This window comes from Capricornis sumatraensis, chromosome 9, assembly GCF_032405125.1.
Source record: "Capricornis sumatraensis isolate serow.1 chromosome 9, serow.2, whole genome shotgun sequence".
Taxonomy (NCBI): Eukaryota; Metazoa; Chordata; class Mammalia; order Artiodactyla; family Bovidae; genus Capricornis; species Capricornis sumatraensis.
Genome location: NC_091077.1, coordinates 17,252,628 through 17,273,706, shown reverse-complemented (window position 1 = coordinate 17,273,706; position 21,079 = coordinate 17,252,628). Strand labels below are relative to the sequence as shown.

At 43.4% G+C, this 21,079-nt stretch overlaps 2 pseudogenes; one reads left to right on the top strand and one right to left on the bottom strand.

Annotated features, from left to right (window-relative positions):
- The first annotated feature begins 4,382 nt into the window (after nt 1–4,382).
- On the top strand, nt 4,383–6,647 carry LOC138086106 (RNA-binding protein with serine-rich domain 1-like; annotated as a pseudogene).
- Nucleotides 6,648–18,808: 12,161 nt separating this feature from the next.
- Nucleotides 18,809–19,861, bottom strand: LOC138086587 (heterogeneous nuclear ribonucleoproteins A2/B1 pseudogene; annotated as a pseudogene).
- Between the last annotated feature and the right edge of the window lie 1,218 nt (nt 19,862–21,079).

Sequence of the window (21,079 nt, the reverse complement as noted above, 5' to 3'; positions counted from 1 at the left end):
GGCCTCAGAATCTTGTGTCTATGAGATATAGATTTAGGAATCTCTCCAATGCCTTGGATCTGAGAGAAAGCATGTCCTCTAGATTGTGTTGTCCACTCTCTCCCCCTATAAAAGGAGAGTCAGAGGCAGAAGTCAGCAGACTTTCCAGGGAGTCACAAGCTGTCTGCAACTCAGGCATAGTCAGAGGAGAGCTCTTGGAACTGGGGGAAACTGCATAGACCTATTTCCAAGCTGGCCTCTTCTGATGAGCTTGGAATCCATATTGATGGCAAGAGAGTGTCCATTTATCTACCCTTGTCCTATGTAAAATCTCTTTAATTGCCTGGAGAATCCCAGGGGTGGCGGAGCCTGGTGGGCTGCGATCTATGGGGTCGCGCAGAGTTGGACACAACTGAAGCGACGCAGCAGCAGCAGCCCTTAAGACAAAAAGTCACCTTATTGAAAGTTTTTTCTGTGGTGTTAGTATTAACAAAGATTCAAGGGTCCTTATATCTGTATGTATGAAGTTTCCTTGGGGTAAAAAGCCAGATTTTTTTTAAACAAAATCACTATGAAGTAGAAGTAGTATTTGCCCGGGGTCTGTTTAAATATTTCTCTCTGAAAAATGTTTTACCCACAAGTTTCTTGGCTTTTTTTTTCCAATTAATTTTAATTGGAGCTAATTCCTTTACAATGTTGTGGGGTTTGCCATACATTGACATGAATCAGCTATGCTGTCCTCCCGTCCATATGTCCCCCCGCGCCCCAAACCCCCTCCCCCCTCCCTCCACATCCCATCCCTCTGGGTCGTCCCAGTGCACTGGCTTTGAGTGCCCTGTTTCATGCATCGAACTTGGACTGGTCATCTATTTCATGCATGGTAATACACTTTCCAATGTTATTCTCTCAGATCATCCCACCCTCACCTTCTCCCACAGAGTCCAGAAGTCTGTTCTTTATATCTTTGTCTCTTTGGCTGTCATGCACATAGCGTCATCGTTACCATCTTTCTAAATTTCATATATATGCATTAATATACTATATTAGTGTTTTTCTTTAGTGTTTACAATAGGCTCCAGTTTCATCCACTTGTTAGAACTGACTCAAATGCATTCTTTTTTATAGCTGAGCAATATTTCATTGTGTGTATGTACCACAACTTCCTTATCCATTTGTCTGCTGATGGATATCTAGGTTGCTTCCATGTCTGAGCTATTGCAAACAGTGCTGCAATGAATGTTGGGGTACATGTGTCTCTTTTGACTCTGGTTTCCTCAGTGTGTATGCCCAGCAGTGGGATTTCTGGGTCGTATGGCAGTTCTAGTTCCAGTTTTTTTAAGGAATCTCCACACTGTTCTCCACAGTGGCTGTACTAGTTTGCATCCCCACCGACACTGTAAGAGAGTTCCCTTTTCTCCACATCCTCTGCAGCATTTATTGTTTGTAGACGTTTGTCTGGAGAATCCCAGGGACGGGGGAGCCTGGTGGGCTGCCCTCTATGGGGCTGCACAGAGTCGGACACGACTGAAGTGACTTAGCAGCAGCAGCAGCAGCAGCAGCAGCAGACGTTTTGATGGCAGCCGTTCTGACCACTGAGACATAGTACCTCATTGTGGTTTTGATTTGCATTTTTCTGATAATGAGTGATGTTGACCATTTTTTCATGTGTTTGGTAGCCATCTGTATGTCTTCTTTGGAGAAATGTCTGTTTAGTTCTTTGGCCCATTTTTTTGATTGGGTCTTTTTTTTTTTCTGGTATTTTCTTTCTTCCTTCCTTTTTAATTCAGCTCTCTGCTGCTCCATCCCAGAGTCTCTGATTCATCACATCTGGGAGCAAGGCCTAAGACTCTGCATTTCTAGCAGTAATTCCCCAGGCTTTGTTGCTGCTTATGGTCCAAGGATTCATCTTCTCACTCTGAAAATCAGTGGTCTAGCCTGGTGAGGTGGAGAAGCTTTTTGAGACTTGACAGGAGGGTCCTTATTACAGATAGAGGCCTGGGTTGACCCCTTGGCAGAAATGCACAGGCACTACCCCAGACTCTGCCATACTGGGTTTCAGATTTCTTTCTCTTCGTATTAATAGTGCTTATAATGTGGGCTGAGGAGGCAGTGCTCCCATGAAAGGCAGTTCTGAACTAAATGACACTACAAAGCCCAGACTATCCCATTTTTAAGCTGGAAGAAGACAGAATGTTCCAGCCATCTGCCTGATACATCAGGACAGGGCCTGCTTCTCGGGGTTTAGTTCCCCTGTGGTGGCCCTGAGCTGCAACAAAGGCAGCACAGACGTCCATGGGCCCTGGGGGTGACAAGGCGGTGAGGTGCTAGGACTTGTGGTAAGGGTTTTGTCTGTGATTTGCCTATATCACTCACACCAGGGTCAAGGTGACTTTTATTTTACAGTGTCTTTTCTTTTTTTCTCGCTTTTTGATTTCTCTACCTGAGATATCCTCTGAGGCTATGTCTAACTGTACCTCATTTCTCTTCCAAATTAATCCAGTACCTTTGTGTATTTTTATGTTTCTATAAAGCTCCTGATGTTCAAGCTGGTTTTAGAAAAGGCAGAGGAACCAGAGATCAAATTGCCAACATCTGCTGGATCATCGAAAAAGCAAGAGAATTCCAGAAAAACATCTATTTCTGCTTTATTGACTATGCCAAAGCCTTTGACTGTGTGGATCACAATAAACTGTGGAAAATTCTAAAAGAGATGGGAATACCAGACCACCTGACCTGCCTCTTGAGAAATCTGTATGCAGGTCAGGAAGCAACAGTTAGAACTGGACATGGAACAGACTGGTTCCAAATAGGAAAAGGTGTACGTCAAGGCTGTATATTGTCACCCTGCTTATTTAACTTATATGCAGAGTACATCATGAGAAACGCTGGACTGGAAGAAACACAAGCTGGAATCAAGACTGCTGGGAGAAATATCAATAACCTCAGATATGCAGATGACACCACCCTTATGGCAGAAAGGGAAGAGGAGCTAAAAAGCCTCTTGATGAAAGTGAAAGAGGAGAGTGAAAAAGTTGCCTTAAAGCTCAACATTCAGAAAATGAAGATCATGGCATCCAGTCCCATCTCTTCATGGGAAATAGATGGGGAAACAGTGGAAACAGTGTCAGACTTTATTTTGGGGGCTCTAAAATCACCGCAGATGGTGACTGCAGCCATGAAATTAAAAGACGCTTACTCCTTGGAAGAAAAGTTATGACCAACCTAGATAGTATATTCAAAAGCAGGGACATTACTTTGCCGACTAAGGTCCCTCTAGTCAAGGCTATGGTTTTTCCTGTGGTCATGTATGGATGTGAGAGTTGGAGTGTGCAGAAAGCTGAGCACCAAAGAATTGATGCTTTTGAACTGTGGTGTTGGAGAAGACTCTTGAGAGTCCCTTGGGACTGCAAGGAGATCCAACCTGTCCATTCTGAAGGAGATCAAACCTGGGATTTCTTTGGAGGGAATGATGCTGAAGCTGAAACTCCAGTACTTTGGCCACCTCATGTGAAGAGTTGACTCACTGGAAAAGACTCTGATGCTGGGAGGGATTGGGGGCAGGAGGAGAAGGGGACGACACAGGATGAGATGGCTGGATGGCATCACGGACTCGATGGATATGAGTCTGAGTGAACTCCGGGAGATGGTGACGGACAGGGAGGCCTGGCGTGCTGCGATTCATGGGGTCGAAGAGTCGGACACGACTGAGCGACTGAACTGAACTGAACTGAACTGATGAAGCTTTGTTTAATGTCTACTGCTTCCCAGGTGGCGCTACTGGGAAAGAACCTGTTTGCCAATGCAGGAGATGTAAGAGACTCGGGTTCAATCCCTGGGTCTGGAAGATCCCCTCAAGTGGGGGAATGGCAAACCACTCCAGCAGTCTTCCCTGGAGAATCCCATGGACAGAGGAGCCCAGAGGGTTACAGTCCATAGGGTCGCAAAGAGTCGGAAACGACTGAAGTGACTTGGCACGCACACAACGTCTACTGCATTGCCAACAGATTCTTTAGCGTCTGAGCCACCAGGGAAGCCATCTTTGTACATTTAATGTTGTCTAAAACAACCTAGAACCTGCTTTGATGTTGGGCTAAAATAATCTAATACATCACTGGCTCTTGTATTTCTGGGAACATTTAGCAAACAATAGAATGTTTTTAAAAATTCAGCTCTCTGATCCATATGTGTCATCAGTTTGCCCTTCTCCAGTCTCTTTATCATCGATAATTGTCATTAATATCTTCTCTTTCTTCTTACTTCTCTTCCTCCCTATCTCCCTCTTTCTCTGCCTCTGTGATGGCCTTATTGATGATCACAGCACTCTATCATACCTAACACTGTAGGAAACATCTTTTAATCTATTAACCCCTCTCTCTCCTGAGGCTGAGGAGCGCGGAGGCGACATGACTCCGTCTCCCATCCTACGCAAAGAGCGCTCTGACGAGCAGTCCGCGGATCGCTTAAAGATACAGGCGCTGCCCAGCAGTCCGGCGAGAAGGACCGCGGCAGGGATAAAGCTCGGAAGCGGCGCAGGGCCTCGGGCGGTAGCAGCAGCTCGGGGGCTCGGTCCCGCGCGGGCTCCAGCCGCGGCTCCAGCCCGCTCTCAGCATCTGGCCGCTCGGGACGCTCCAGTGGGTCCCGCAGCTCCAGCTCCAGCAGCTCCTCCGACTTTCCGAGGCCTTGCTGCCCCCGAGACCACGGGCCGCCGTCCCGTTCCAAACCCAAACCACCCAGACGAGATGAGAAGGAAAGGAGACGGCACAGCCCCGCCCCTAAGCCCACCAAAGTGCAAGTCACGAGGCTCACCCGGAAGGTGACCAGGGAGCACATCCGGGAGATACTCTCCACCTTCGGGAGAGTTAGAGAGATCAACCCGCCCAGAGAAAGGATGCGCGCGCATCCGTCTCAAGGCCACGCCTACTTAGAGTTCAAGAATCCGGAAGAGGCTGCGAAAGTGCTCAGGCACATGGACGGAGAGCAATCGACGCCCAGCAGATCACGGCCACAGCCGTGCTGGCCCCCTGGCCCCAGCCACCGCCAGGCGACTGAGCCCTCCCCGGAGAATGCTGCCACCACCCCCGACGTGGCACAGGCTGAGGAGGAGCAGGTCGCATTCCCCTTGGGGCAGATCCCCCGAGCGCCAGCGAACCTGCTTCCCCTGCGGCCCCTGCCACTGGAGCGGCTCCAGCTCCAGCTCCTGCCAAAGATGAGGGCAGCAGTTGACACGTGTCCCCGAGCAGTTAGAGCTCAGGCTGCGGGGGTGTTGCTGGTTTAGGGTTGTGGTTGTAAAGATGCCCTCCAGTGTTCTGGCTGGAAAACTTCCAAGTTTCTATAGTTAGCAAATCCAGCGGAGATGAGCCAGGGGGCTCCAGGTGGAGGGACATCCCCAGCCTGGGAACACGTTTTCCCATGTCCCAAATGAGCTGGGCTGATCTGATGGCCCGGTCCTGCCGTGATGCCATTCCTGTTATCCTAGCCCTGCTCCCCTGCTGGGGTCCTCTTCTGACCTCGGTCAAATGCCCTATGTTATCTGCCCCAAATAGTTCTTTTCACGTGTGTACACACACACACACACACACACACACACACACACTCCCCTCCCTTTCTCTGAAATTGGCAAGTTGTGAGCCAGATCTGCCAGCTCGTCACAGAACCACCCCTACCAGGGGCAGTTGTGTTGCTGTTCATGGTCCTGCAGGCTACCTTGGCAATGTGTACATTGCTATTTTGGTTTTTATTGTACAGTCAGTACTATTTATTTCTGTTTGGGGTTTTGTAACTTTGTGTCATTTTAGATGATGTTGTGGTGGTTCTTTGTTGTGTAGAGTTAACCTAGGATTAGAATTTTAAAAAAAATCTTTTCTGTCACAAAGATTCAAATAAATTGGGGCAACGACTTTGTTCAGTGACATTTTGAATCATGGGTCTTAGTCCACAACTTGGCATATAATAGGTGTAAACTCTGTAAACATAAGGATCACATAATTTTCTTTCCAAACTGTGAAATACTGGGTGTTGAAAGGTATTGTGTTACTAATTATGGCAGGACAACAGGATTAAAATATTTTTATTTTCTCCCTCTAAAAACATCCTCTGAAGACAGAAGTGATGGGTTGTAAAAGAAAGGGTGCACTGATTAGGTTTACATTTTAAGTAGATTATTATAGTTAGAGTCTTAAATGGATTAAGAGAGAAAGAATGTTAAAATCATAGTGACAGTTGACTGCAGTCTCCCACCAAAAAGGTGGTATCATGGTATAACTGAGGTTGAGTGACTTTCAGAGAAAACTTTAGAAAGTGTTTTTGGAGATTGAATACTTTCTTTCAACAAAATGTATCTGATCCCCTTCTAAAGGCCAAGTGAATAAGTAAGTATGAAGTATGTCAGTGTGAACCAGTAAAGTCCACATTACTCTTCCCTTCATTGGGTATTCAACTAGGTGAGAAAATCAACATAAAAGGAAGAGATGATAATACATATGCAATTCACAATTTGAAAACTAATAGATAAATTGGAATATTAATTTTAATGACTGAGTCTGGAAAGGTCACTCTCTTCAACTGATATGTTTTGCAGGAAGATGGAAAATCGCTCAGGATTGCTTCAAGGGAGACAGGAGCTGAGAGGCCATAGCAGCATCGCTGGGTCTTCGTGGAGATGCTCCTAGAGGTATTTTCCTGGAGCACCTTAGGTTCTCACCATAGAGCCAGGACAGTTCAGACCTGCATTCTTCGCTGAGATCTCTCTCATCTCCTTCAGCTATGGGGAATTGAGCTGAAGCAACTGAGTCTGAAACCACAGAAGAAAGTCTGAGGAACTACTGCCAGCAGTGGGGAAAACTTACAGACTGAAACTCTAGTCCAGGAGGCAGTGGAGGAAGTGGGGGTTGGGAGGGCAAAGCTGATATTGAGCTTCTTCCTATTTGCCACGGGCTTCCCTTGTGGCTCAGCTGGTAGAGAATCCGCCTGCAATTCGGGAAACCTGGATTCAATCCCTGGGTTGGGAAGATCCCCTGGAGAAGGGAAAGGCTACCTACTCCAGTATTCTGGCCTGGAGAATTCCATGAACTATATAGTCCATGGGGTCGAAAAGAGTCAGACATAACTGTGCAACTTTCACTCACTGTCTAAATACCAGAGGATGAGAGCCCAGAGGTAACAGGACAGCTTCAGGTGATGGAAACTCTTGTCTCAGTCATGAGTAAACATGCAGTGATGTGGCAGAAGACACCAGAGGAGCTGCAGAGAGCCATTGGTGAATGGAGTGGATTATTTAAGAACATTACCTCCCTGCAGAGGAAAAACTATATAGAAAATGCCTTTGAGACAGTTTCTTAGCTTAATTATTTTTTTCTAGTGGTCTTTGTCAGAGTGTAGAAGCATCCTTATTTTGATCATGTGAAAACATTTGCAAGATTTTTCTCAGATATTGAAAAGCTGTTAGCCGGGAGTATGTTGTAATGAGGCATAACATTGTTCCTTAAATTTTAGAGTGTAGTTATAAAGCAGGTGTACATTTATGATTCAATAAAATAATTCTGAAGAAAAACACAGTTGTTTGTCCTCTTTGATTTATACTTTTTTGTGCTTTTAACTTTTTCCATAACAATTTTTGTTCTGATTTCATGAGATATCATTGACACACAATTGACATACAGTACTATATATGTTTGGGCTTCCCCCATGGCTCAGTGGTAAAGAATCTGCCTGCAATGCAGGAGTTGCAGGAGACGCTGGTTCAATCCTAAGTCAGGAAGATCCCCTGGAGGAGGGCAGGGCAACCCACTCCAGTATTCTTGCCTGGAGAATCCCACAGACAGAGGAGCCTGATGGGCTATAGTCCATAGGGCCACAAAGAGTCTGAAGCGACTTAGCACACATGCACACAGTATAGACGTTTAAAGGGAATATAATAGTATAATGATATGACATCTATATCATGAAATGATTGCCACAATAGCTTTGACATCCATTATCTCATTAAGGTACAGTACTATATATGTTTAAAGTTTGTTAAAAGCTTTATTTTTTTTAATATCTGTAAACTCATGTATTAACACAATACATTAGAGACTGTTCACATGTTTACCAGTAATTAATGCCCAAATTGTATTAACAAATCTGGAATGTCTGCATCCCACAGCCATGCCAGAGAAATTAGTTTTGTTCATTTGTGTTTCACCTGCATGCATGCATGCTCAGTCATTTCAGTCATGCCTGACTCTTTGCCACCCCATGGACTATAGCCTGACAGGTTCCTCTGTCCATGGGATTCTCCAGGCAAGAATACTGGAGTGGGTTGCCATGTCCTCCTCCAGGGGATCTTCCCGACCCAGATCAAACCTGAGTCTCTTATGTCTCCTGCATTGGCAGGCTGGTTCTTTACCACTAGCGCCACCTGGGGAAATTACTAATAAATACGAAGTTACTTCAACCATCTGACTCTTTCCCTACTCTTTGCACTAAACTCTCTTTACTTCACTGACTATGACTTAACTCTTTCATTATCACATTGTTCCCTGTATAAACGTTATTTTCATATACAAATATTTGTGGTTGCATTAAATTATGAATTCATGAGTATTATGAATTATGATTAAATTATGGTTCCTTCGTTTAATGTAGCCTGATACAGATAATTGAGCTTCCCTACTGGCTCAGTGGTAAAGAATCCACCTGTCAAGCAGGTTTGGTTCCTGGATGGGGAAGAGTCCCTGGAGAAAGAAATGTCAACCCTATCCAGTATTCTTGCCTGAGAAATCCCATGAACAGAGGAACGTGGTGGGCTACAGTCCCTGAGGTCACAAAAGCGTTGGACAAAATTTAGTGACTAAACAACAAATACAGATAATCATTTTTACCACTTTTCTCAAAGCTAAAATCTTGAAATACTTTCAATTTCATTTTAACTTTCCTGGCTTTTCTATTACTGCTGTCATGCATTTTAATTCTACATATATTTTAATCTCCATGACATGTTTCTTGAACTGTTTATAAAGCAAAATTCATTGGTATTTATTTTAAATTCTCTTTTATTGACTCTATTCTTTCCTGCAACCCTAGTTTTCAATTTGGAATTATTGTCCTTTCGACTTAATAACACTGTCTAGTATTTTGTCTAATTCAAGGCTGCTAACAGTGAAATGCTTCATTTTAAGTTTTTCAGACATCTTTATTTGGGACCATTTTGATGTTGGGTATAGAATTTTGTCTTGACATGAGATTTATTTTAGCACTTTAAAAAGGTTCTCGGGACTTCCCTGGTGGTCCACTGGTTGAGAATCCATTTTCCAGGGACTTCCCTGGTGGCTCAATGGTAAAGAATCCTCCTGCCAATGCAGGAGGCATGGGTTTGATCCATGATCTAGGAAGATCCTACATGCCTCAGAGTAACTAAGCCGGTGCACCACATCTATTAAGCCTGTGCCCTAGAGCCTATGCTCCAAAACGAGAAGCTACTGCCGTGAGAAGCACCACAACTAGACAGTAGCCCCCATTCGCTGCATCTAGAGAAAAACCCACACAGCAATGAAGACCCAGCATAACCAAAAATAAATAAATATATAAGAAAAGGAATCCACCCTCCAACACAGGTTAGATCCCTGGTCAGGGAACTCAGATCCCGTATACCACAGGTCAACCAAGCCTTTGGGCTGCAACTACTACTCTTGCACTCCAGAGCTCGTGATCTGTAACAAGAGAATCCCATTGCACTGCAACAGGAAGCCCATGGACTGAGCAAGGGAAGCCCACATGCTGCCCCTGGAGGTAAGCCTGTGTGAAGACCCAGCACAGCCAAAAAAAAAAAAAAGAAATTAAAATATTTTCTACAATAAAAAAGTTTCTGTATTGCTATCTATCTTAGTTTTTATTTATGTCTAGGCATCACCAATTAGCCTCTGTATTCTCTAAAATGTCTAAAACCTTTTTACATTAACTTTGGCATTGAGACCATAGTGTATCTCATTCTTTCCTCTGTGTTTTCGTTTTTGTTTTGTTTTTTGCTCAAAGAACTTTGAGTTACTTACATCTGTGAGTTGATGTATTTCATCCATTTGGAACATGCTTGTGTATATTTTCACTTGTGATATCAATTCCTCCCCGCCTTCTCTCTAGTCCACTCTTCATCACTTCCCACTTATCTTTTAACTCTGTTTTGTCTATTTTTCACTCTGTGTTTTTGTTTGAATATTTGCTCTTGAACTGTCTTGAAGCTTACCAAATCAGCCTTTTCTTGGAATCAGAACCTTCTTAGTTACTTAATTCCTTAATATCAGTTATAATTTAAATGCCTTCTTCCACAGGTTTAATTTTTTAAAAAGAAAAAAGCAGTTTTGTGATGAGAATTTATTCCTTCTGATACAGTAAAAGTCAAATAGATAGCAGAACATTGTAATTTGGATCATATTAAGATATAATTGGAGTCAGAATTCATCACACTGTAACTGAAAGTGGGGTCCAGATGCTCACTGCTCAAAAGCCAATAAAAAGGCAATATTGATGGAAAGGAAAATTTGCTTTATTTTGGATGCCAGTGACTAGGGCCATGCGGGAGGGCAGACTCCTGTCCAAAGGGCAACTTCCCCATTGACAATCATGGGGCAAGACAGTGTATAGGCAGAAGAATGGGGCTACATGTAGAAACAGCAGTCAGCTCTAACAGTAATCTTGAAATTGGCCACCAGTGGTCTGACCAACATCATCTTGATTGTTTTAAACACAGCTGATTTTAAGTTCCAGGGTTGGTTGGTTCCCATTTCCTTAAGGCCAGTGCTCACAACTTGGGGAGCTCTGTCATGGCTCCAGCCTGGCCATCATGCAGTTAACCTATTCCACTTGGCGGGAGTTTCAGTATCTACAAGGCAGCTCAGGATATGGCTCAAAATATTATCAAATATATCAAAATATTGAGAAGGAGCTAAAGTTCCTTGACTATGCTTAATGACTAAACTATTACTGTTTTGTCCTATTTGACTGCTTTTCTTTGCTTCTGCATTTTCTCACTTCTATGATTAAACTTATTCTTCTAGCTAAGTTTTTTTTTTTTTCCCCCACAGGATGAGGACATGGGGTAGGGGGATGGTAAGGACTATAGGGACTTGCTCTATTTCATCTCCACTCCTGGGTATATATCTGAACAAAACAAAAGTCATTATCCTGAATAGTCCATGTTCATTGCAGCATTACTTACAATAGCCAAGACATGGAAATGACCCTAAATATCTATCAAAAGATGAATGAATAAAGAAAATGTGATTTTACATTTTATGCATATATACATGTATTTATACACATGCTCATATACATATATACATACACATACAATGATAGACTGTTTGACTATAAAAAAATAAGGAAATCGTGCCATTTCCAACAACATGGATAATCTCTTGAGGGCACTATGCTAAGTGAAATAAGTCAGAGAAAAACAAATACTATAGCATCTCATTTATAGGATGAACTTAAAGTTTCCTTTTTAATCTCAAAGGAAAAGATACCACCAGAGGTGGGGAATTTGTGGGCAGAGAAATAGAATGAAGGTTGCCAAAATGTACAAACTTTTGGTTAAGAAGATAAATAAAGTACTAGGGCAACCAACAGCAGTGGAAAAGCCAGGATATAGTCAGCTCCTGGGTGGGCTTGTCAGCTCCACTGGTGGACAGCAGCTCCCAGGCAGCAGATCAACTCCAGAGTAGCCAACGGCAGCAGTGAGGTGGGGGTGCCCTCCACTCCTGGGCATCCTCCAACATCAGTTCCAGCATTCCCCAGACCCTCTTTTCAGCCACTCCAACAGGGCCTTTGCCTCAAACTCTGGCCACATCTTGACTGACTCCTGATGGCCAGTGAAGGTTTAAATGCTCACTGAGGACCAGCAGTGGGAAAGCCAAAGCACAAGGCAATTCATCCAGCTACGCTGAACAGCTGAAGGGCATGTCCCCGCTAAAAACGTGGTACACTGTAGAAGGGAATGGCAGACCACTTCAGCATTCTTGCCTTGAGAACTCCATGAACAGTTTGAAAAGGCAAAAAGATATGACACTGAAAGATGAACCCCCCAGGTCGGTAAGTGCCCAATATTCTACTGGGGTAGAGTGGTGAAATAGCTACAGAAAGGATGAAGAGGCTGAGCCAAAGTGAAAACGACACCCAGGTGTGATTGTATCTGCTAGTGAAAGGAAAGTCCGATGCTGTAAAGAACAATATAGCATAGGAACCTGGAATGTTAGGTACATGAAACAAGGTAAATTGGATGTGGTCAAACAGGAGATGTATATTGTCACCTTCGGAGAAGGCAATGGCAACCCACTCCAGTACTCTTGCCTGGAGAACCCCATGGATGGAGGAGCCTGGTAGGCTGCAGTCCCTGGGGTCGCTAAGAGTCGGACACGACTGAGCGACTTCACTTTCACTTTTCACTTTCATGCATTGGAGAAGGAAATGGCAACCCACTCCAGTGTTCTTGCCTGGAGAATCCCAGGGACAGAGGAGCCTGTTGGGCTGTTGTCTATGGGGTCGCACAGAGTCGGACACGACTGATGAGACTTAGCAGCAGCAGCAGCAGCAGCATATTGTCACCTTGCTTATTTAACTTCTGTGCAGAGTACATCATGAGAAACGCTGGGCTGGAAGAAGAACAAACTGGAATCAAGATTGCCGGGAGAAATATCAATAACCTCAGATATGCAGATGACACCACCCTTATGGCAGAAAGTGAAGAGGAACTAAAAAGCCTCTTGATGAAAGTGAAAGAGGAGAGTGAAAAAGTTGACTTAAAGCTCAACATTCAGAAAACGAAGATCATGGCATCTGGTCCCATCACTTCATGGGAAATAATGGAGAAACAGTGGAAACAGTGTCAGACTTTATTTTGGGGGGCTCCAAAATCACTGCAGATGGTAATTGCAGCCATGAAATGAAAACACGCTTACTCCTTGGAAGGAAAGTTATGACCAACCTAGATAGCATATTCAAAAGCAGAGATATTACTTTGCCAACAAAGGTCCGTCTAGTCAAAGCTATGGTTTTTCCAGTAGTCATGTATGGATGTGAGAGTTGGACTGTGAAGAAGGCTGAGTGCTGAAGAATTGATGCTTTTGAACTGTGGTGTTGGAGAAGACTCTTGAGAGTCCCTTGGACTGCAAGGAGATCCAACCAGTCCATTCTGAAGGAGATCAGCCCTGGGATTTCTTCGGCGGGAATGATGCTGAAGCTGAAACTCCAGTACTTTCACCACTTCATGTGAAGAGTTGACTCATTGGAAAAGACTCTGATGCTGGGAGAGATTGGGGGCAGGAGGAGAAGGGAACGACAGAGGATGAGATGACTGGATGGTATCACTGACCCGATGGACACGAGTTTGAGTGAACTCCAGGAGTTGATGATGGACAGGGACGCCTGGCGTGCTGCAATTCATAGGGTCACAAAGAGTCAGACACAACTAAGCAACTGAAATGAACTGAACTGAACTGAAACAGGGGATGGCAAGAGTGAATATCGACATTTTAGGAATCAGTGAATTAAAATGGGTGGGAATGGGCAAATTTAATATAGATGACCTATCTACTACTAAAGGACAAGAATCCTTTAGGAGAAACGGAGTAGCCCTCATAGTCAACAAAAGAGTCTGAAACGCAGTTCTTGGATGCAATCTCAAAAATAACAGAATGATCTCTGTTCATTTTCAAGACAAACCATTCAACATCACAGTAATCCAAGTCTATGCCCCAACCTCTAATGCTGAAGAAGCTGAAGTTGAACTATTCTATGAAGACCTACAAGACCTCCTAGAAGAAAAACCAAAACAGATGTCCTCTTCACCGTAAGGGAGTGGAATGTAAAAGTAGGAAGCCAAGAGATACCTGGAGTAACAGGCAAGTTTGGCCTTAGAGGAGTATAAAATGAAGCAGGGAGAAGGTTAACAGAGTTTTGCCAAGAGAATGCACCGGTCATAGCAAACACCCTTTTCCAACAACACAAGAGATGATGCTAAACATGGACATCACCAGATGGTCAGTGCCAGAATTAGATTAATTATATTTTTTGCAGCCAAAGATGGAGAGGCTGTATACGGTCAGCAAAAACAAGACCTGAAGCTGACCGTGGCTCAGATCATCAGCTCCTTACTGCAAAATACAGGCTCAAATTGAAGAAAGTAGGGGAAAGGAAATTACTAGGCCATTCAGTTATGACCTAAATCAAATCCCATATGATTACACAATGGAGGTGACAAATAGATTCAAGGGATTAGATCTGATAGACAGAGTGCCTAAAAAGCTATGGATGGAGGTTCCTAACATCGTACAGGAGGTGGTGACCAAAACCATCCCCAAGAAAAAGAAATGCAGCAATGCAAAGTGGTTGTCTGAAGAGGCCTTACAAATAGCTGAGAAAAGAAGAAAAGCAAAAGTCAAAGAAGAAAGGGAAAGATATACTTAACTGAATGCAGAGTCCCAGAGAATAGCAAGGAGAGATAAGCAAGCCTTCTTAAATGACCACTGCAAAGAAATAGATGAAAACAATAGAATGGGAAAGACTAAAGATCTCTAAGAAAATTGAAAGATACCACGGGAACATTTCATACAAAGATAGGCACAATAAAGGACAAAAATGGCAAGTACCTAACAGAAGCAGAAGAGATTAAGAATACACAGAAGAACTCTACAAAAAAGATCTTCACGACCCAGTTAACCACGATGGTGTGATCACTCACCTAGAGCCAGACATCCTGGAGTGTGGAGCGTTGCATTAAACAAAGGATTGGAAAGCATTGCTATGAACAAAGCTAGTAGAGGTGATGGAATTCTAGCTGAGCTATTTCAAATCCTAAAATATGATTCTGTTAAAGTGCTGCACTCATTATGCAAGCAAATTTGGAAAACTCAGCAGTGGCCACAGGACTGGAAAACATCAGTTTTCATTCCAATCCCAAAGAAAAGCAATGCCAAAAGATATTCAAATTACTGTATAATTACACTCATTTCTCATGCCAACAAGATTTTGTTCAAAATCCTTCAAGCTAGCCTTCAGCAGTATGTGAACCAAGAACTTTCAGATGTCAAATTGGATTTAGAAAAGGCAGAGGAACCAGAGATCAGATTGCCAACATACCCTGGATCATAGAAAAAAGCAAGAAAATTCCCAAAAAACATCTGCTTCTGCTTCATTGACTATGCTAAAGCCTTTGTGTAGATCATGACAAACTGTGTAATATTCTTAAAGAAATGGGAATAACAGACCACCTTACCTCCCTCCTGAGAAACATGTATGCAGGAAAAGAAGCAACAGTTAGAACCAGACACAGAACAATGGTCTGGTTCAAAATTGAGAAAGGAGTCCATCAAGGCTGTATATTGTCACCCCGCTTATTTAACTTCAGTGCAGAGTACATCATGAGAAATGCCTGGCTGGCTGAAGCACAAGCTAGAATCAAGATTGCCAGGAGAAATATCAATGATCTCAGATATGCAGATGATACCACTTTAATGTCAGAAAGTGAAGAGGAACTAAAGAGCCTCTTGAAGAAGGTGAAAGAGGAGAGGGGGAAAGCTGGCTTAACATTCAACACTCAAAAAACAAAGATCATGGCATCCAGTCCCATCACTCCATGGCAAATAGATAGGGAAACAATGGAAACAGTGAGAGACTTTATTTGGGGGGGGGGGGCTCCAAAATCACTTTTGATGGTGACTGCAGCTACAAAATTAAAAGACACTTACTCCTTGGAAAAATAGCAATGTCAAGCCTTGACTGTTTTTAAAAGCAGAGACATGACTTTGCCAACAAAGGTTCATCTAGTCAAAGTTATGCTTTTTCCAGTAGTCATGTATGGATGCATGGAAAAGACTCTGATACTGGGAGGGATTGGGGGCAGGAGAGGAGGGGACGACAGAAGATGAGATGGCTGGATGGCATCACTGACTCGATGGACGTGAGTCTGAGTGAACTCCGGGAGATGGTGATGGACAGGGAGGCCTGGCATGCTGCAATTCATGGGGTCACAGAGTCGGACACGACTGAGCAACTGAACTGAACTGAACTGATGTATGGATGCGAGAGTTGGACCATAAAGAAGGCTGAGCACCAAAGAATTGATGCTTTCAAACTGTGTTGCTGGAGAATACTCTTGAGAGTCCCTTGGACTGCAAGGAGATCAAACCAGTCAATCCTAAAGGAAATCAACCCTGAATATTCATTGGAAGGACAGATGCTAAACCTGAAGCTCCAATACTTTGGCCACCTGATGCGAAGAGCTGACTCATTGGAAAAGACCATGATGCTGGGGAAATTGAGGGCAAGAAGAGAAGGGGGCAACAGAGAATGAGACAGTTGGATGGCATCACTGACTCAATGGACATGTTATTTGAGGAAACTCAGGGAGATAGTGATAGAGAAACCTGGCATGCTGCAGTTTATAAGGTTGCAACTGGTCAGACATGACTCAGCGAATGAACAACAAGGGATGTAATGTGCAACATGATGACTATAGTTAACACTTGTTTTTTGTCCCATATACCTCAGGACAACTAAGCCTACCTGTTACAACTACTGAACCTGTGTGCCTCAAGTAGAGAGCCCATGCACCTTAGAGTTGGTGCTTTACAACAAGCATCCACACACTGCAATGAAGACCCAGTGCAGCCTAAATAAATGAGTGATAGTGGTCTGGTGGTTTAGTCACTAAGTCATGTCTAACTCTTGGGACCCCATGGACTAAAGCCCCCAGGCTCTTCTATCCATGGGATTTCCCAGTTGTTAATACTGGAATGTGTTGCCATTTCCCTCTGCAGGGGATCTTTCCCACCTGGGGATTGAATCCACGTCTACTGCATTGGCTGGTGGATTCTTCACCACTATGCCAGTCAGTTTTCATTCCAATCCCAAAGAAAGATGATGCCAAAGAATGCTTGAACTACCGCACAGTTCCACTCATCTCACACGCTAGTAAAGTAATGCTCAAAATTCTCCAAGACAGGCTTCAGCAATACGTGAACCATGAACTTCCAGATGTGCAAGCTGGTTTTAGAAAAGGCAGAGGAACCAGAGATCAAATTGCCAACATCCACTGGATCATTGAAAAAGTAAGAGAGTTCCAGAAAAACATCTATTTCTGCTTTGTTGACTGTGCCAAAGCCTTTGACTGTGTGGATCACAATAAACTGTGGAAAATTCTTCAAGAGATGGGAATACCAGAGCACCTGACCTGCCTCTTGAGAAACCTATATGCAGGTCAGGAACCAACAGTTAGAACTGGACATGGAACAACAGACTGGTTCCAAATAGGAAAAGGAATACATCAAGGCTGTATATTGTCACCCCACTTATTTAACTTCTATGCAGAGTACATCATGAGAAACGTTGGGCTGAAAGAAGCACAAGCTGGAATCAAGATTGCCTGGAGAAATATCAATAACCTCAGATATGCAGATGACACCACCCTTATGGCAGAAAGTGAAGAGGAACTAAAAAGCCTCTTGATGAAAGTGAAAGTGGAGAGTGAAAAATTTGACTTAAAGCTCAACATTCAGAAAACGAAGATCATGGCATCTGGTCCCATCACCTCATGGGAAGTACATGGGGAAACAGTGTCAGACTTTATTTTGGGGGGCTCCAAAATCACTGCAGATGGTAATTGCAGCCATGAAATGAAAAGACGCTTACTCCTTGGAAGGAAAGTTATGACCAACATAGATAACATATTCAAAAGGAGAGACATTACTTTGCCAACAAAGGTCCAGCTAGTCAAGGCCATGGTTTTTCCAGTGGTCATGTATGGATGTGAGAGTTGGACTGTGAAAAAGGCTGGGCAGCAAAGAATTGATGCTTTTGAACTGTGGTGTTGGAGAAGACTCTTGAGAGTCCCTTGGACTGCAAGGAGATCCAACCAGTCCATTCTAAAGTTCAGCCCTGGGTGTTCTTTGGAAGGACTGATGCAGAAGCTGAAACTCCAGTACTCTGGCCACCTCATGTGAAGAGTTGACTCATTGGAAAAGACTCTGATGCTGGGAAGGATTGGGGGCAGGAGGAGAAGGGGACGACTGAGGATGGGATGGCTGGATGGCATCACTGACTCAATGGATGTGAGTCTGAGTGAACTCCAGGAGTTGGTGATGGACAGGGAGGCCTGGCTTGCTGCAATTCATGGGGTCGCAAAGAGTCAGACACAACTGTGCGACTGAACTGAACTGAACTGATGCCACCTGGGAAGCTGCTAAAAATAAACCGTAAATTAAATAGTATATATCAATAATACCTCATAAAAGTAGAAAAAATTACTTAAAAGATAAAAATTTTAAAGTGAAAAAGTTATAAATGAAAAAGGACACATTACAACTGCTTTTCTTTTAGAATTATTTTATTAAATCATAAAAGTACAACTGCTTCTTAACTCTACAGACACAAAGTTTTAAAGGAACAACATTCTGTCTATTGTGCTGATTCTGGCTAATAGTTTTAAAACTTTGAGAAAAAACCATTTAAAAGGTTTCACATGTCACCTGAAACTTACACATTTAGCATTATCAAAGAAGGAATACTTCCACACTCACTAGAAAGAAACAGTTAAGTTAGGATACTGTCTCAAAGTCAGTATTTTTTTTTCACAGTTTTTCCTCCACAGAAGGTAATGTTCTTAAATAATCCAGTCCATTCACAAAAATGACTCTTTGAACCTGCTCTGAGGTCTTTCTGACACATCACTAAATATTTATTCATGGCTGAGATAAGAGTTTTCTTAATGTCTTTATTTCAATAACCTGAAACTCTTCTGTTATGTCTGGGCTCTCATCTTCTGCTATTCAGACAGTGAAGCCCAGGGCAAACAGGAAGAATCTCAATATCCATTTCCCCCTCCATTACCCCCACTTCTTCCATTGCCTCCTAGGCCATAATTTTCTCCACCATATGGGGCCGCTATGTTCCTGCCAACACCAAAGATTCCATTCCTCACTGGACCATAATTAGAAGGTTGCTGGTAGTAATTTCCAAAATTATTGCCATAACCACCTCCAGAGAATTCCCACTGATTGCCATACCCAGGACCTCGACCACCATATTCTCCACCTTCTCCTCCATAACAAGGGTAACCTCCAAAATTCCCACCTCCATAACAAGGGTAACCTCCAAAATTCCCACCTCCAGGTCCTCCTGCATACCCATGACAGCCATCCCTAGATCCGGGACCATTTCCATACCCATCAGCTTCTCCTCTAAATTTAGTTCCTGGTCCTCGTCCAAAATTTCCACTCCCACTACAAGAAACACTAAAAGGGCCTCCTTTTCTACTTCTAGAACCTTGAATTTCCTGCATTTCCTGTCTCGACAAAGCCTTCCCGACTTCTGCACGATGACCATTGATGGTATGGTATTTCTGCAACACTATCTTATCCACGGGATCATAGTCATCAAAAGTCACAAATCCAAAGCCTCTTTTCTTGCCTGACTGCCTATCAGTGATGATCTCAATGGCATCGATTTTTCCATATTTCTCAAAGTACTCTCTAAGATGATGCTCCTTGGTATCTTCCTTAATTCCACCAACGAACAGCTTCTTCACAGTGACAAGCGACCCCTGTTTTTCAGATTTCTCTCTCGCAACAGCACGTTTGGGGTCAACCACTCTCCCATCAATGGAATGAGGTCTGGCCGCCATGGCTGCATCCACCTCAGCCACGGAGGAGAAAGTAACAAAACCAAATCCTCTTGATTTTTGACTGGCAAGGCCCCTTATGACCACACAGTCTGTGAGTTCTCCCCACTGCTGATAGTAGTTCTTCAGACTTTCTTCTGTGGTTTCAGAGCTCAAGCCACCAATGAAGAGTTTACGGATTTGTTCGTTTTCTTTCTTTTCCCTCTTCACAGGAACAGATTCCACAGTTTTCTCCATCGCCGGTTCACTCGCTGCAGCCATATTTCCAGTAGCCGAGGTTAACGCGAGATCTCGCGGGATGAACAGAGAGCCAGCAGGTCTCTACTGCGGGGTGAGGCCCTCTACTGCTCCAGGAACGTCAGGTCTAGGAACCTCCAAGGGAGTCGGTGATGCGGCTCAGACCTCCAGAGCCGCTGCGTCTGGAGCCCTCGAACCAGTCTTGAGCACCTTTCAATGTTCCTGAAAAACACCATTTAACACAGTGACCTTTCCTGATCCAGTCATTAAGATTAATATTGCACTTTCCCTATTAATGTTTCCAATTTTGAATTGTATGTATACCATCCAGACTTCCCAGGTGGTGCTAGTGGTAAAGAACCTGCCTGCCAATGCAGGTTAGATGTGAGAGACACAGGTTCTATCCCTGGGTCGGGAAGATCCCCTGAAGAAGGGCATGGCAATCCATTCCAGTTTTCTTGCCTGGAGAATCCCATGGGCAGAGGAACCTGGCAGGCTGCAGTGCATGGGTTCACAAATAGATATGACTGAAGCAACTTAGCACGCAGGCACATCATCTCTTTATCTTGATTTTCTCACTAAGTTGGATGACCAATGAAGAGAAGAATAATGTGGACTTTAGCGGTTTACACTGACAGACTCACTTATTCACTTTGCCCTTAGACTGGGCTCAGATATATTTTTTGAAAAAGACTGTTCAAACTCAAAAAAATACTTTCTAAACTTTTCTAATAAATTCACTCAACTTCAGTTATACAATGATAAAAATCTCTTTTGTAGTAGACTGTCTAATCGGCACTAGGGCTTCTAATCCTTTCTCTATGTAATCCATTTAACCTCTAATCACAATAATCTGATTAACATGTAAACCTAATCAGCACACCCTTTCATTTAAATCTATCATCTCTGTCTTCAGAAGATATTTTTAAAGGGAGAAACTAAAATTTTTATTTTATTTCTGTTGTCCTGCCATAATTATTAACACTATCCCTGAACATTGATCTAGAAGTCCAAGTTTGGAGGGAAAATTATTTGATCATCCCATTTACAGAGCATCTATTGGGGGGACTAATGCTGAAACTGAAGCTCCAATCCTTTGACCACCTAATCTGAAGAAAAATTGAAAAGACCCTGATGCTTGGAAAGATTGAAGGCAGGAGAGGAAGGGGATGACAGAGCATGAGATGGTTGAATGGCATCACCGACTCAGTGGACATG